The sequence below is a fragment of the Petaurus breviceps genome, unplaced genomic scaffold (assembly GCF_028583685.1).
Source record: "Petaurus breviceps papuanus isolate PSGF00001 unplaced genomic scaffold, PetGlider_PUasm1.0 76, whole genome shotgun sequence".
In the NCBI taxonomy this organism is placed as follows: Eukaryota; Metazoa; Chordata; class Mammalia; order Diprotodontia; family Petauridae; genus Petaurus; species Petaurus breviceps.
In genome coordinates, this window is record NW_027186473.1 from 19,597,179 (window position 1) to 19,613,699 (window position 16,521).

Below are 16,521 nucleotides of genomic sequence, written 5' to 3' on the forward strand. Positions count from 1 at the left end.
ATTTGCAAAAGCCTAATTTATACATTGATCTTTTCCATCATTTGGGCTGGGGCATATATAATTTCTCTAAATTAAAAAGTAGAACAATAGTTATGTTATCTCAAAAAAATTATGGCAATATTAGCACCTGAGAGGTATTTAGCCCATCAAGTACAAAGGATGAAATTTGACTCTGATAGAAACCCATTTAGCATTCTTTAAGGTAACTGCAGCAACCCAATGTGGGCTGCAGATCTTAGATCTGTCACTTGGTTTATCAACCAAGAAGCAATCTATGTAGGCACAAACTGGTCTAGGAGAATATTGTTTCATAAGACTAGGGGAAAGCTACCTCAATTCAGCTTGCTGATACTGCCAATTCTGGTTTTCAGATGTTGCTACCTCCACATTATCTTTTTTTGTCTTTTGTGAACTGAAATTTGAAACAGGTAGCCTACCCCAGCTCGATATTGACCAAGATGAAGAAAGGTTATTTTGTCTTCTCCACAAGTAGAACAACTGGTGCAAAAGATCATCCAATACTGTCAATTACTACCATCAGTATAAATGGGCAAGATGTTTTTTAAACTCCTCTAAAGTTTGTTGAGGGTGTGTTTTCAGAAAGACTTATTAGCAAGATCCCAAAGACATTCACAGAAAGAAATAATTACATAAATTTTATGTAATTATAATAAAATCACTGGTAAAGCATTAATCATACCTACCTTTGAAGAGACTATATATATATAAACATATATATATAAACACACACACATATATATATATAAATATGTATATGTATAATTAAGTTGGATAACTTACCTATTAAGCCCTGTGACAATGACAAAATTTTCATTTTCTTTGTTTCCATTTTTGATTCAATATGCATTTCCATCTTCTATTGATTTGACAGTTTTGGGGAACTGGGGGATGTTTTGTTCTTGCTCTCTAGTCAACAAGCATTAAGCATCCACTATGTGCTGGGCACAATGCTAAGCACTCTGATTTTTATAGCCTTTTGAATAATAATGTACCCTCAACACTATCTCAACTGGAGAGGGAGGAATGATTTTCATTCACATCAAATCCAAACTAAGGTAATTCTGATGTTATGTTGATAATTAGAAGCAAAAATTATGACTATGGAATAAACCAGTTGGGTTTTATTTTCACATTTGAATCATTTATGACATTTTATACTTCTTGAACTTGGTTTAATTTTCTCTTTCAGAGTTAGTTGCACCTCGTTGGACACCAGTAGACTGAGAATGCAAATTAATTGCTACATAAATGGATGGTCTCTAAAAAACATCACATTACCAAATGTTGACATTTGAAGAACAGTTGGTTAGAATTCCCTCGCATGGCACTCCTAGTGTGCAAAGTTAAAGCCCTGGATGTGAATTTACAAACATCTAAGCTTTCAGTAGCAATGTTGGAAAAATGAAGGAAAATGTTCATGTACACTATTTAAATGTGGGCATGATAAATCCTTAAATTAAAAAAATATTGAAAATTATTTAAAGAGGAAAAATTTTCAGAAGTCAAAGTAATTAAATTACATTTGACCTAAAATCATTACAAAGACCCACCCAAAACTTTATCGTTAGTATGTATGTCAGAAGGTTGTACCTAGATGGCCTCTGAAGTTTTCTAGTTCTAATCTGTGATGTATTCTTTGATTCCATTAAAACCTACAAAATCCTTAAGTATCAATGAAATTGGATTTAATATTTTTTTTCTGTTGAGGCAGTTTAATTTTTAATATTGTTCACAAGGAATGGAGGACTGGTCTTGAAGTCAGGAAGATTCAGGTTCACATCTAGGGGACTGATACACCCTAACTTTAGTGGCCCCAGGGAAGTCATTTTACCTTCCAATGCCCCTAGGTAACTCTCTCAGATTATAAATTTAAGAGGTGCAAATATGCATTAGAAGATGTTGTCATACTGAGAGTTTCCCAGTGTGATGAACACATAAGCCTAAAACCACTAACACCACTACCCACTACTACAAATATTTATTATTTTGTGTGTAAATTCTCAATAATTCATAATTAGAAATAACTAAAGCAGCTCAATGGATCTGTGAGCTCACTGCATCCTATGTGGTATGCCTTCTCATCTTGCTTTTCAATGTCTTTCCATTGGGATCTCCTTCAAGTACTCTCAGCATTATACTGATTACAGCATATTTATATATTTATATGAAGTCAGTTGTCTCCAATCTAATCACCATTAAGACTTTTACCAAAGTCACAGACAAGAAGAAATTAGCTTATTTGACATTCATTTTGACATGGCTATTTTGGAGACCAGACCAATCAAAGGGAAGAGAAAAAGGTAAGGATCTAGACAATGTAAAAATGGATTATTGGTTCCAAATTAGGTAACTACCAAATGTAGTATGCTATAATGGAAAAAAAAAACTTTAAATTTGGAGTGTGATGACCTTAATTCAAACCTTAACTATCATTTGTTACTTGGATAAACTTGGGCAAGTAATTTCTTTCTCTGTCTTGTTTCCTCTTCTATCAAATAAGGGAGTTAAACTATGTGAACTGTAAGGCCTCTTCTGGATTTAAATCTATATTTCTATAAATACTCCTGATTCATTATAATAGTAAATTTTTAGCTGTCTATTAATACTGTAATGTGGGTAAAAATGTATAACTGTTTTGAATTTTTTTGGCAGAATGCTGCAAAGCTCTTATTCATGTAAATTCATATTTAGAAATCAGAAGAGAAATATGCATATTGTGAGCACTCCTCCAAATGCTGATGTTAATATTCTTTTTTCTATAATGAAAATATTTGGGGAAATATTATATCCTAGTAATATAAAATTTGTATACTGTCTGGCACATTGTATTGTTTAAGTATTCGGATCAAATCAAGTTTAAAAATCCAGAATTACCAATTAGTTCCTTGGAGTGGATGATACTAGCACATTTTTATATAGTACTGATTATTAAGACATGCCACAGCACTATTATCTCCTTTTCAGTAACCTTAGGTTAGATTTCCTCACTTCCAGGGATCAGATAGGAATTGAAAAGCACTAAAGTCAGGAGACAACACTGCAGAATATTTGCTTTGAAGTGGCTTTATGCTGATGAATGTTCTATAGAAAGTTTTCTGTTAAGGTCTCAAAATAGGTCATGTAGTTTTGACACCTTAACAGGAATACCTCCACTTCTCCTGACTAAACATATCTGTTTCCATTGGAAATTGGTTTTCCTCCCTAGGTTTAAGGGAAAGATCATTGAGATATGCAGCTTTCAGCCACACTTTTTGCTTTTTCAGATGTCCTAATTTCTCATATCTGTACAGTTTGGGGAAGAAGGGCTAGCTTCTGATATTGCAGTCTGTGATTTTGCAATAATGAAGCACAACAAATGTTTAGGCATTACATAATCTTATTCACAAACTGTTTTTGCATCATTTAATGAGAAAAGGAAGAGCAGCACTGTTCTAAAAATAGGTGAAAACTTTAAACAGCACTACTTCAATTCCCTGAAATTAAGGTATATTCTATTGTCTCAAATTACTTTTTAGATTAGCAAACATTATTTTCCTGTCACTTCATGTCCATTATCAATTTTTCAAGGTAAAGTTGAGCTATGATTAAGAAGATAGAAGAAAACAACTCAGTGGACTCATGGGAAGAAACCAAAGAAAAGAATTACAACTGTTGCTGAGTGAATAGTCTCCACTGCAATAAGCATATTGTCTACAGAACGTTTATAAAAAATAGAGCTCTAAGCTGTGAAGTGGATCAATTGATGGGACATGGCACCTGAATGAGCAAAAGAATGATCAATCCTTACAATATTATTCCTTTAATATAGCCACTGATTTATTCAAAAGAGTTTTCTTATTCCCTGAGCCCCACTTTTAAGCATTATTCAGATACTGCTTATCTTGAAAATCTCAACATTTTTCAGATATTTTCATAATGTTAAGAACATCCATGCCTTCTAATCAAAAAGGAACAACTAAAGAAGAATTGGTTTACATTGCTATAATATTACAACACAGTTGGTGCCCTGATGAACCCTGTATGAGAACTGAGTAGTGCAACTCTCTAGAACCATTCCCCAGAATTTCTGGCTAAATTTAAGGATTTTAAGGTTTTATATGATATTGAACTAAAGGAAATAGCTTGAGAAAGTTAAAAAGTTGCACAAACATTTTCATTTTGATTTCTAAAAATATACTTCCTCTCACTAAAGAAAATTGCCAAAACTTCTCATTAATCCAGAAGGATAGAAGACTATAGAATTGAAGGAAATTGAACATGCCCCAAGAAAAACAATGAGGAGTGAATTATCACAGTAGACTTACACTGTGAACAGGGATGGGAGGAGAAGAGATGATAACAATAATGTATTTAGTCCAATAAAACAAAACAAGAAAATTTAGTCTTAGGGTGTATGTTGCTTCCCCTGGAATATTAAAAAAAAAAAAAGTCTTCCCATCTAAGTCTTCCTAGAAAGTAAGCAGAGGTAGTGAAGTTGCTTCTGCAATAAAATAGGTTTTGTTGACTCCATAGACATTTAACAAAATTCATGGCCATCATGCATTGCCTTGTTAGCAGGGAGAGTTCTCTGGAGGTGGGGCTCCAGTCATGCTGAAAGAGACACAGCAAGGCTGGGATGCATACCTCACCCTTAAGCCAACACTTAAACTTTTTTTATGAAAATACCAAAATCCTTTCAATTCCATGAACTCCTAAATTTTTTCCAAGTGCTTTGCTTTAAACTGGCATTTTGTTTTTCATTGAAAGACTGAGGGGAAAATTCTTTGAACTTTATATTTATATTTAATCCTATAAAAATATAAAGTTTTACATATGCCATTCTATTTCTGAGACGCATAATGCCTTGAAAACTTAGCTGTGAACCATACAGATGTGCTCCTTACTGAACAAATCTGACATGCTTATATGGCCCTGAAAAAAACAAACCATGTTTTGGTTGTGAGCCACAGATATCAAGATTCATGGAATAATTCTGTCTTATTTTTCTTATATGCAACAATAAGATACACACGGTTCTCCATGAATGTCTATTTTGCAGAAAAATTGGAGATGGAATTACCAATTGGAAAGACTTTTCCATACTGCAGAGTAAGATAGAGTGATATTCATTAAACTTTTTAGCACATGTGCTATTTTATTTAACACAGATAGCTCTGGTTTTATTTTTTATTTTCAGAAAAACATCACAGGATGAAAAAACCCTTTTTAATAAAAAAAATGGTATGGCCACTTCCTGTCGCTTAACAGTCATACTGTTGTATAATATCCTTACCCAGGACATCAACAAGATATAAATGTTCTATAAACTGCAATCTGTTTCTTTTCCCTCCCTTGTACACTCTTTTCATATTTTTTTGGGTTGTTCCTTAAATGCTCTGTACAATCACATGTAAAACCTCGAGCTAAAACCTAAATAAAAAAAAAAAGTCAGTAAACAAATAACATGTGATGTCACATTATTATGTGGTAAAAGCAAAGTTTGGACTCTGGGAGTTTCAAATTCAGTCATAGTTACTGAGAGTCACTCTCCAAATTTAAAACCAATATATTCTTACTTATTTCCCTTCTACATAAACACATTTGAGAAGAGAATAGGAAAGGAGTGAGAGGCAGAAATATTTCTCTTTTTTTTGCCTTTTATTATTTTTTTTTTTAAATTTTGCTTTAAAATAGTAACCAATTGCTAAGACTAGAATTCATTTATCTCATCAGGACAGAAAAAAAGGTTTGACAATGACTGGGACAGAGGTAGAGCTCTACTTCTCTGCCTTGGACCAAACTACCTCTTGCTCAACTCCCTTATCTTTCTTATCCTTCCTCAGGATGGGGGTACAGAACTACCAGTGTATTTCCAATCTTTTGGAATGAATAGAGAAGTAGATTATTGGCTGCAATGACTTTTCCAATGTTTCTTGGAATCATAGATTTTAAGAAAGGACTTTCAAAGGCCATCAACCCCAATCCTCTCGAGGAAACTGAGGTTCAGGGAAGTTAAATGATTTCCCCAATATCTTACAAGTAGTAAGCATCAGAAGTTAGATTTGAACTAAAGTGCCCTTCCTACTATACCTTGCTAATTTCCTCAAACCAGAAACTTGGAAAGAAAGGAAATTAGAAATATAAACATCAAGTTTTAATGGCCCTTTTCCCGCCATTTTTCTTTCTTTCTATTCTCTCATACACATACACAAACTTGAAGTCAAATGTTAAATCTAAAGATCTATATCACATAGTATAGAAGTAAGAATCTCAAATATTATTTTAAGTTGCTGAGGCTAATTATGGACCAGGACCCAGATGCTTGTGTGTTATTCCCTTTTCCCCCTTCCTCATACTTTTTAGAGTGAAATACCAAGGAGAATGAGGAAAGGAGTTAATTCAATAGATAAGGAATTTAATATTTTAAGATATATTAATGAGCTGCATTATAATTATTTTATCTAATATAAAAAAGTTTCGAGGGTAGTGATCTTACCTTTATAAGAGCATCAAAAAAAGGATAAATATGTTTAAGGTAGATACTTGGTCTGCTAAGGACCTAAAAGTTGTCCTGAATGCTACATTCTGAACCAATAACATTTGCTCTTCTTAAATTTTGCATTGGTGAAAGACAATGGCACGAAATAGTTCTGGGGAAACTGAAGATCCTTCAGAAAAAAAAAAAATATTTTGAGCTCATTCTCCAAAAATGTCAGCTGCAATTGAGTGTATATATCCTTGCAATTAAAAAAACTGACAAAATATACAGAGAGTAAATTATTAATATAATAAAAAACTTTTCAAACTGGCTTTGGCTACTTACCTCTGAGGTACGTCCTCCTCAATTTAATCTCAGTTAACAGTGGCAGAAAATCTAAAAGTCTATCTCAAAAGGCCACAGGATGTTAACATGATCTGAAGACCTTATGTAACAGTTAGAATACATGGTTTAGCCTATTCTGGTCATTGTGAGTATTCAATATATTCAAACAAAAAAATATTTTATCAAGGTGCCAACCCCCCCCAAAAAAAACCTCTAAAACAGAACAATGCTTCACAACTACAAACCTCTGGTTCTATAGGGACAAAAATAATTTTTTTTTTTAGCTTTTCTTTTGTGACCATGTTTTACTCATATATATAAAGTTTCTTTTTTTTAAGTAAATAGCCTGAATTCTTCTAGGGTGCCAAAAATAGACTCAGTGCCTTTATTTCATATATGTGTGTGTATGTATGTACATATTTTTTATTCAGTCCACTGAAATAGTGTTCTTACCCTATAACTTATATCTCCTGAGGATTTCAAAAATTTTATGCAAGGTGAAAATCCCTTCAGTTCACTGCAAATGATGGGAAGTCGGGGTGGGGACAGGGAGAACCTATTATTTTCTGAGGAGAAATTCACAATATAAAGGGAAGCAGTCATTGAAATAAGGTTTAAAACTTTTAAATTTCTATGTTCAATATTTCCTATTTTCTATATCACTTTATTTCATTTTTCTAGATTTCTTTATGCCCTTTGTCTGATCATGAAATAGTCACTAATTTATAAGTATCTAGTGCCTGGAATCAATGAATCTGGGTTCAAATCCCACATCTTCCAATTACCATCATTATGACCTTGGGCAAGTAATTTAGACTCCTTCTGGGTCTTAGTTTCTTTATCATTAAAAATGATGTTTGCCTAACTTCTCTTTTACTTCTAAATCCCATGAAGCATTTCACATGAAATTCTCATCATTATCTTATTGTTAGCCTAAATAAATATAAAGTGACTTGAACCATACCTAATAAGCTATAAATAATTATTCAGAATTGATACATATTCTTTCTGCTTAGCAAAGCTATTATAGTTGGGTTAAATTCATCTGACAATTATCATTCATTTAGAATTAGCACTTATTTGTTAAAATACCAGTTTAGGGGAATAACAGGTGGTCACAGTTGTTTGAACCAACTACTTAATTCACTCCATTTGCCTTTTAGTCACTCCTCTTGAGAAAAAAAGTGGCCAGATTATCAATCAAGTATTTATTAAATACCTCATATCCAGGAATTTTGCTAGCTTCTGGGAGTAACAGAACAAAAATGAAGCTGCCCTCAAGAAGCTGACATTTTATCAGGGGAACCAAGAGGTACATATAGAAGTCTATCCACTACTTATACAAAATAAATTCAGGGTGGGGCAGGGGAGAAAAGTGAAAAGTACTTATAGCAGTATTGATAATTAAGGCCTCACCTAGGAAGTGGCATCTGAGCTAAGCTTTCAAAGAACCAAGAGATTCCATTCCAAGCACGGACAATATCCTATGCATGGAACTAAGAAATGAAATGTCACATGTGAGGAGCAGCAAAAAGGCAGTTCAACTGCAACATAGTTCATGAAGGTGAGAAATTTGTAATAAGCCTTGAAAAGTAGGTTGGAGCGAAATAGTGATGAACTTTCTATGTCTAGCAAATAAGTTTTTGTTTGATCTTAGGGGGAACCAGTGGAAATTGTTGAGCAGGGAAGTAATGTGGTCAACCCTGTGACAGACTTCTGAAGGATAGGAGATGAGAGACACTTGATTAGGAAGACCAATGAAGAGGTTATATTACAAAAGTCCAGGCAAGAGGTGGTGAGAACCTGCACTAGGGCAGCTGTTTAAGAGATGGATTTCTTGTGAGAAATTGTGGAAGTCATGTAGGGCAAAAGAAAGTGAGAATTTCAAAATGAATTCCAAGATTGCAAACCAGATAGTAATACCTCAAAAGAAGTTGGGAAGTTCAAAAGAGAGGCTGGTTTTAGATGAAAAATTGTGAATTAGGACATGTTGAGTTTGAGATTCCTACGAGTCAATGATGCAGTAGTGGAGATAAGGAGAAAGATAAGGGATGAATATGTAGATTTAGTAGTCCTAAGCAAAGAGATGATAATTTGAGTATGGAAACTGATAAAGTCACCAAGAACAAGTATAAATGAGAAGACCAAAGACAAAGCTTTGGGGCTAACCCAAAGTTAAGGGTCATGACTTAAATGATGATTAATGAGAGAAAATCAGATTGGTTAGAAGAGAACCAACAGGAAGTAATGTTACAAATACACAGAGGAAAGAATATCAAGGAAGAAAAGTCAATAAGGAAGAAGATTAAATAAAAGCAATAAAATTTGGCAATTAAGAGATTATGGGTAACTTTGGAAAGAAAAGCTTCAATTTAATGAGATCAAAAGTCAAATTGCAAAGTGTTGAGAAATAATTGGAAAAGGAATTAGAGGATATGAGAATAGACAGATTTTTCTCTTGTAGTGCTTGTACTGTGAAGTTTCTGAGGTACAGCCCTTGACATAGATGCCCCCTGACGCTTTGCACAGGGCATGAGGACACCCCATTTTTCTCTCTCTGGAATGGCTCACTGACTCCAACCTGCCTTCATATTAATAAGACTAGTTTCCTAGACAAAGATCACCATCACAAAAATAATACTTCAATATTCAGGAGGGGTAATCCTTCTTCTTACTGCTTTAACTTTTGAGTCCCCGGTAATGCATTTCTATTTATACAAATCATTTGTTCACAATAATATTTTTACATTTTAAATATAACTATTTGTTTAACAATAAGACAAAAGAAATATTATCACTTATATTAAGGTAAAAATATGAATAATAAAATACATCATAATACCATATATATATCACAAAAATTCCCTTGGCTTATATTCTCCTACTTATAAAATATATTATCTGTGGGAGAAAGTGGGTATACACTTATAAGAACCAAGCAGGGAAGCACACATGGGAGAGAAACCTATGTACTCACAGCATCTCAGTCACTGCAGGATTTGATGGCATTGGTCCTTTCATATATATGTATATACCACACAAAACTGCTTCTTTGCTAATTGCTTGTCTGCTAGTCCTACCCACTCTCTAACTTAACAAATCCTCTTCTATCCTCAAATATAATATTCACAAACTCATAACTGCCAGAAAAATGACATTTAGAAAGTGTTACTGCTATATTTTTCCATTTTTAGTAAAAAAACAAATTCTATGCCCTTTAAACCATTAAACTGCTCACATATAAATGACATGTCATTATAGATCTTTCACAAGGTTGAGTCTGTATTTCTGTATATTTATTTGTAGCTTATTTTCTCCCCCAAATCACTTATATCCCATCTGAAAATCATTTCTTCATAGACACATCTAGAGAATTTTTATTGAAACAAATTCTCCTTTTTTAAGTATAAAAATGCTCATCTATAATAGTAGTATCTCATATCTTTTAACAGTTAATTTAAATATTTTCTTTTATGCAGAAGTTCAATCAATCAATAAACATTAATTGCCTGCTGTATGCCTGTGATAAACTGTGTACTGTGATAAACACTGCAGATACAGTCTAATGGAGGAAGCAACATGATATACCAAGCAAGCTATACATAGGATAAATTGGAAATAATTAACAGAGAGAAGATACTAGAGTTAAGAGGGGTTGCCAAAGGTTTCCTATAAAAGTTGGGATTTTCTTTGGGACATATTTTTCTACCTGTTTCAGCACTAAATGGTTCCATTTGAAAGGGCTTTAAAGAAACAGTATGTTATATTAGATGTTTGTGAAGCCGTGTCTATTCTTCATGACCCATTTGGAGTTTTCTTCACAATGATATTGGAATTGTTCGCCATTTTCTTATCCAGCTCATTTTACACATGAGAAACTGAGGCAAACAGGGTTAAATGACTTGTCTGGGGGTTCACCCTAGCTAGATGAATCTTCCTGATTCTAAGCTCAGTGCTCTATCCACTGTGGCAACTAGCTGCCCCGTTGTCCGTGGCAGGAGAAACAATATCAGCGAATTTGACAGAAGGTTTTTAAAGGATGGGATAGACCTGAGCATGTGTGTAGGAAGCAGGAAAAGGGATCTGTATGTAGTAAAAAGATTTAAGCTTAGACAAAAGAGATGATTGTGGGACAAGATCAAGAATGCATGTAGAGGAATAATAGCTTATGTTATGCCTTAACTTTATTTCATTTGACCCTCATAGCAACCCCATCAGGTATGTGCTATTATCCCCATTTTACAAATGAAAAAATGAGGTTGAGAGGAATTAAGTGACTTGTATAGGGTCACAGAGATTGTAAGTGTCTGATACAGGATTTGTACAGGGTGTTCCTTACTTGGAGACTAACACTCAATCAATTGTGCCACCTAGCTGCCAATAATACTTGGCCTTGGAGAAATGAGTCACATCTTCATAAGGGACTGGAGTAAAGGAGGAAAGAATGAGGAATAATGTTAAGAGCTTCTGAGGTGTAGGGTAGGGAACAAGAAGGAGCTTGTGACAAATGGACTCAATCCTCCCCATAAAGTATGAAATGAGAAGTGGAGAGATAGTAGGTTGACAGATGCTATGAAAGACTTGAGGAGAGGAAAAATGAGGTTTGAAATAGCTGCTCTATGAAGTGGGATTAAGACTCAATTAGGAATAACTAAAAGGATTACCCTGGGCCAGTGAGGCATAGTTGAGATTAATTTCCTCTCGGGCTGCATTCCTCTGAACTTTACTAGACCTCAGGAGCCTCTTCATATTCATATCTCAGAAGTACCCTCACCTCCTGGGGCTCCTCCAAGAATCTCCTTTTAATAAGGGCACCCAGACCAGCAGGCTCTTCCTTTCTCACTGAACTGCATTCGTCTGTATTTCTCAATCATGTCCTCATAGCAGATATCTTTTTTTCTCCTCTGATTCCCCCACCTCTTTCCGGCTTCTTTTTATATGACATCTTCCCCATTAGGTTATTAACACTTGGAGGGCAAAAGTCTATTATTTTTACTTTGCATTTGCATTCCCACCACTTATCACACTGCTTGACACACAGTAAAGACTTAATTCAGTAAATGTTTGTTAATTGATTTATATTAGGTGACAAATTTGCTGTGGATAAAAGTTTTCACGGTTTTCTCCAGCTGTTTGGTACTAATGTGAGTACGAACAAATGAAGCATAGGCTGGAGTTCAGCAAGAATTGAGATTGAGATAAAAATGGAGAACTGAGAATAGAAAATAGTGCAGTAGTGAATGGCTTAATGTATAAGGTGAAGGGGTTAACTTATAATAGGGAAGATTTGAAAGAGAGAAAAGTAAAGCCAGAGTAGGGTGATGGCCTGAAAATGCTTAGGTAAAAAGAGACTTGAGGCCATTGTGAGGATGAAAAAGTTTTAACAGGAGTGAAGCATGTCTGATGATACTGTTATGAGTCCCAATAAGGCTGTTTATAAAATATTAAAATCTTCTCAAATTGGACTCATTTTTATCTATAAATGATTGCTTTTATTCATGCTTCACAAGCCTAAAATGTGAAATTTTTCAAAGGAGAGACATCTCAGAAAGTTTAAATGATAGCTGAAAGACATTCAAAGTGAGGGTTTCCATTTGCTTAAATATGCTTTTCCTAATGAAAAAGAATGAATCCATATTCTACATGAAATAAAAATCATCTGTGAAAACAAATGGACTTTTTCAAGTTTTCAGGAACAGAAGAAAAAATCTTGTTAAATAGTTCTAGCCTTTTCCTATCATTTGCGCGATCCATGACATGACCATTTCTCACAGAAGCACAGGGTCAGTATGATTTTCTGTTCCCAGTGACATGGCTTAATTTAGGGATCTGGAGGAGCTTATAAACCAATATATAAGGTCTTATCCTAAAGCATTCTTTGGGAATTCAGAAAACCTGGAAAGAAATCTGCTCCTCTGTAAAAGTGAATTGGCTAAAATTCCAGAGAGATATGATCAAAGTTGATGAAAAGAAAGAATGAAAGGCCTTCAGTGAAGTGATTGAAAAGACACAGTAAGAGCTTTACACCTTCTTCCGGATTCAGTCTGGTCCCCAGAGTTTCATTCAGCCTCTGTGGTCCAGCCAAACTATATTCCTTCATTTCAATTTGAGCAAAAGACAAACTCTGGATAACCACAACCTTATGTGATTAAGATTGGCATGGCAATCTGGAATAAAGGTGCAAGCAAATGAGGAGACACTGAGGTATAAGAGAAAGAATGCTACACCTGGTCTCAGAACACCTGAATTCAAATCCCTGCTCTGACCCCTTTCTTTGGCAAGTCCTTGAACACTAGGAGTCTATTTCCTTATATTTAAAATGAGGGAGTTTAATTAAGTAAACTTTTATTTTATTCTTAATTTATTGAATAAAACAAACATTTCCATAACATAGTATAATATGCCTAAGGTACCTTCTATCTCTGATCTTAGGCCATCCAATTGAAGTAACTACACAGTGTGGTGGATTGAGTAGTGAACACAGAATTAGGAAAAAATAAGCTCAAATCTAGCCTCAAACACTTACTATGTACAGGACACTAGTCAAGTCATTAACCTTTGTCTACCTTGGTTTCCTCATCTGTAAAGTGGAATAATACTAGCACTTATGTCCCAAAGTTGTTGTGATGATCAAATTACATAATATTTGTAAAGTGCCTTGCCAACCTTTAAACATTGATAGCTGTTGTTATTATCCACCAGATGGTAGAGAGTATGACTATCAAGTCCTCATACCAAATCTTCATTTTCTTTGATATTTAACAGGTTTTATTTCAATTTTAAATTAAAGTCTTACTCTTTATCTTGAAGATGTCCCAAATATATTATCTCAAAAACTGAAGGAATGAATGAAACAACATCCAATATACTAGATCCTGGAGATATAAATGCAATAGTGAAGATGGTCTATGCCTTAGAGAACCTTACATTCTAATAGTTGTTACCAGGGGAGGGTGTTGTGTTTTTTCTTTTCCTTTTTTGGGGGGTTTGGGGGGAGAGGATGGAAATGTAAAAAGGATAATAAATGGGACCAGATGGTAATTGAATATCATACTCTTTCCAGAAGTAACATTACTATAGTATTGATTGATTATTTTCCCCTGAGCAAGAAGTACTAGATTGGGAAGTAGGATAATAGTAGGGGCTACCCACAAGGCATCAGGACTGCCAAATGTTTAGGGTGGATGGAAGTGGGACTGTCTTTTGCCTGTATCCCCAGCCCTTAGTACAGTGCCTGGTAGATAGTACGTCCTTAATAACTCCTTATTAACTGATTGGTCTGATGCCAGCTAAATAAAATGGATTAGTTGAGTATGTATTTACTCCTTCACTATTCAGAACAACTGGGCCACAAATCCTAGTTCCAAAACTGAAGGGATTAACCAATCAAGATAGGACAATTGCCTAGTGTCTTCCTACCCCCAAGTAATTTATTTTGGTTATCTTTCACCATAACAATGTATTTTATAGAAACCAAAGCAATTTTAAGAATATTTTTTCAAAGACTGAAATTTTAGGGGACAGAGCCAAGATGGTGGAGTAGAAGCAAAAACGGTGTGAGCTCCCACTCCAATCACTTCCATTACATGTAAAAAAAAAAATAACTCTAAACAAATTTTAGAGCTACAGAACCAACAAAGAAACACAGAAAAACAAATCTCCCACTGAAGGCAGCCTGACAGGTGGACAGGCAGGGTCTATCACACTGAGCTGGTAGCCGAGCTCAGTCCCTGTGAGTCACGTGGTTCTAGCCCTAAAGCAGTCCCCACCAGCGAACAGCACCCAGACAGGACAGAGCAGACTTCAGGAAAGTGAATCATCAACAGCTGTGGCAGTTTCCAGACTTCTCAACCCATAAATACCAAAGACAAAGTAAAAGGTCAGTGTGGAACTCTGTTGGAACGGGAAGAGGGGGGGGTGGGGGGGGCGGAAGAGCATAGTCCAGGGCAAGGAGTGGCAAAGGTGCTGGGGTGGTGAAGGTCCTGCATCGGCTGCAGCTCCACCACAAGGCTGCCTCTGGAGCTCCTGGCTTGCAGATCATAGGGGGACCAAGGGACCTTTCAGAGGGTAATTATTTTTCTTTAACCTGCTTAGATCTGGATTGCGGTCTTGGGTGGTGGTCCTGGGGTGTGCAGCCAGTAAGCCAGAGCTTGTGGGGGTGGCAGAGAGGGTGCCCTCCTAATAACTCCAGCAGCTTTGAAAACCCCAGCAATTTGGGACAAGGCTCTCTCCATTCTGAAAGCAGAGTTCTACTATGGCAAAGAATTCAAAAGTTAAGTAATTAGCTGGCAATATGAGCAATCAGAGGAAGCACAAACAGACCATAGAATCCTTTTTGGGGGACAAGAAGGATTAAGGCATAGAGCAGGAGGAAGACAGTGAAATCAGAATTCCTACATCAAAAGCATAAAAAAAAAATGTGGTTACAGGCCATGGAGGAAATCAAGAAGGATTTTAAAAATCAAGTAAGAAAAGTAGAGGAAAAATTAGATAGAGAAATGAGGATGATGCAAAAAAAAATCATGAAAAGTGAGTCAACAGAGGTGGCTAGGTGGTGCACTGAATAGAGCACTAGCCCTGGAGTCAGGAGGACCTGAATTTAAATCCAGCCTCAAACACTTGACACATAAACTAGCTATGTGACCTTGGGCAAGTCACTTAACCAAAACTGCTCTCAAAAAAAAAAAAGTGAGTCAACAGCCTGCTAAAGGAGACTCAAAAATACACTGAAGGAAACACCTTAAAAAAAAAATAACAGACTATCTCAAATGGTGAAAAAGGCCCAAAGAGCCCCAAAGAGCCAATGAGGAAAAAAATGCCTTAAAAAGTCGAATTTTCCAGATGGAAAAGGAATTTCAAAAACTCACTGAAAAGAATAACTCCTTCAAAATTAGATTGGAGCAATTGGAAGCTAATGACTCTATGGGAAATCTATATTATAAAACAGATCCAAACAAATGAAAAAATAGAAGGCAATGTGAAATATCTCATTGGATAAACCACTGACCTGGAAAACAGATCCAGGAGAGATAATTTAAAAATTACTGGATTACCTGAAAGCCAAGATGAAAAAAATAGCCTAGACACCATATTTCAAGAAATTCTCAAGCAAAATTGCCCTGATATTCTAGAACCAGAGGGCAAAATAGAAATTGGAAGAATTCATCAATCACCTCTTGAAAAAGATCCCCAGAAGAAAATTCCTAGGAATATTATAGCCAAATTCCAGAGTTCCCACATCAATAAGAAAATACTGCAAGCAGTCAGGAAGAAACAATTTGAGTACTGTGGAAACCCAATCAGGATAACACAAGACCTAGCAGCTTCTACATTAAGGGATCAAAGGGCTTGGAATATGGTTTTCTGTAGGTCAAAGGAGCTAGGACTAAAACCAAGAATCACCTACCCAGCAAAACTAAATATAATGCTACAAGGGAAAATATGGTCATTCAATGAAATAGAGGACTTTCAAGCATTCATGATGAAAAAAACAGAGCTGAACAGAAAATTTGACTTTCAAATACAAGAAGCAAAAGAAGCATGAGAAGGTAAACAGGAAAAAGAAATAAGGAACTTACTACAGTTGAACTATTTACATTCTTACATGGAAAAAGATAATTGTGACTCATAAGACTTTTCTTGGTATGAGGATAGTTGAAGGGAATATATATGTAAATATATATGTATAGGAAGGTGTA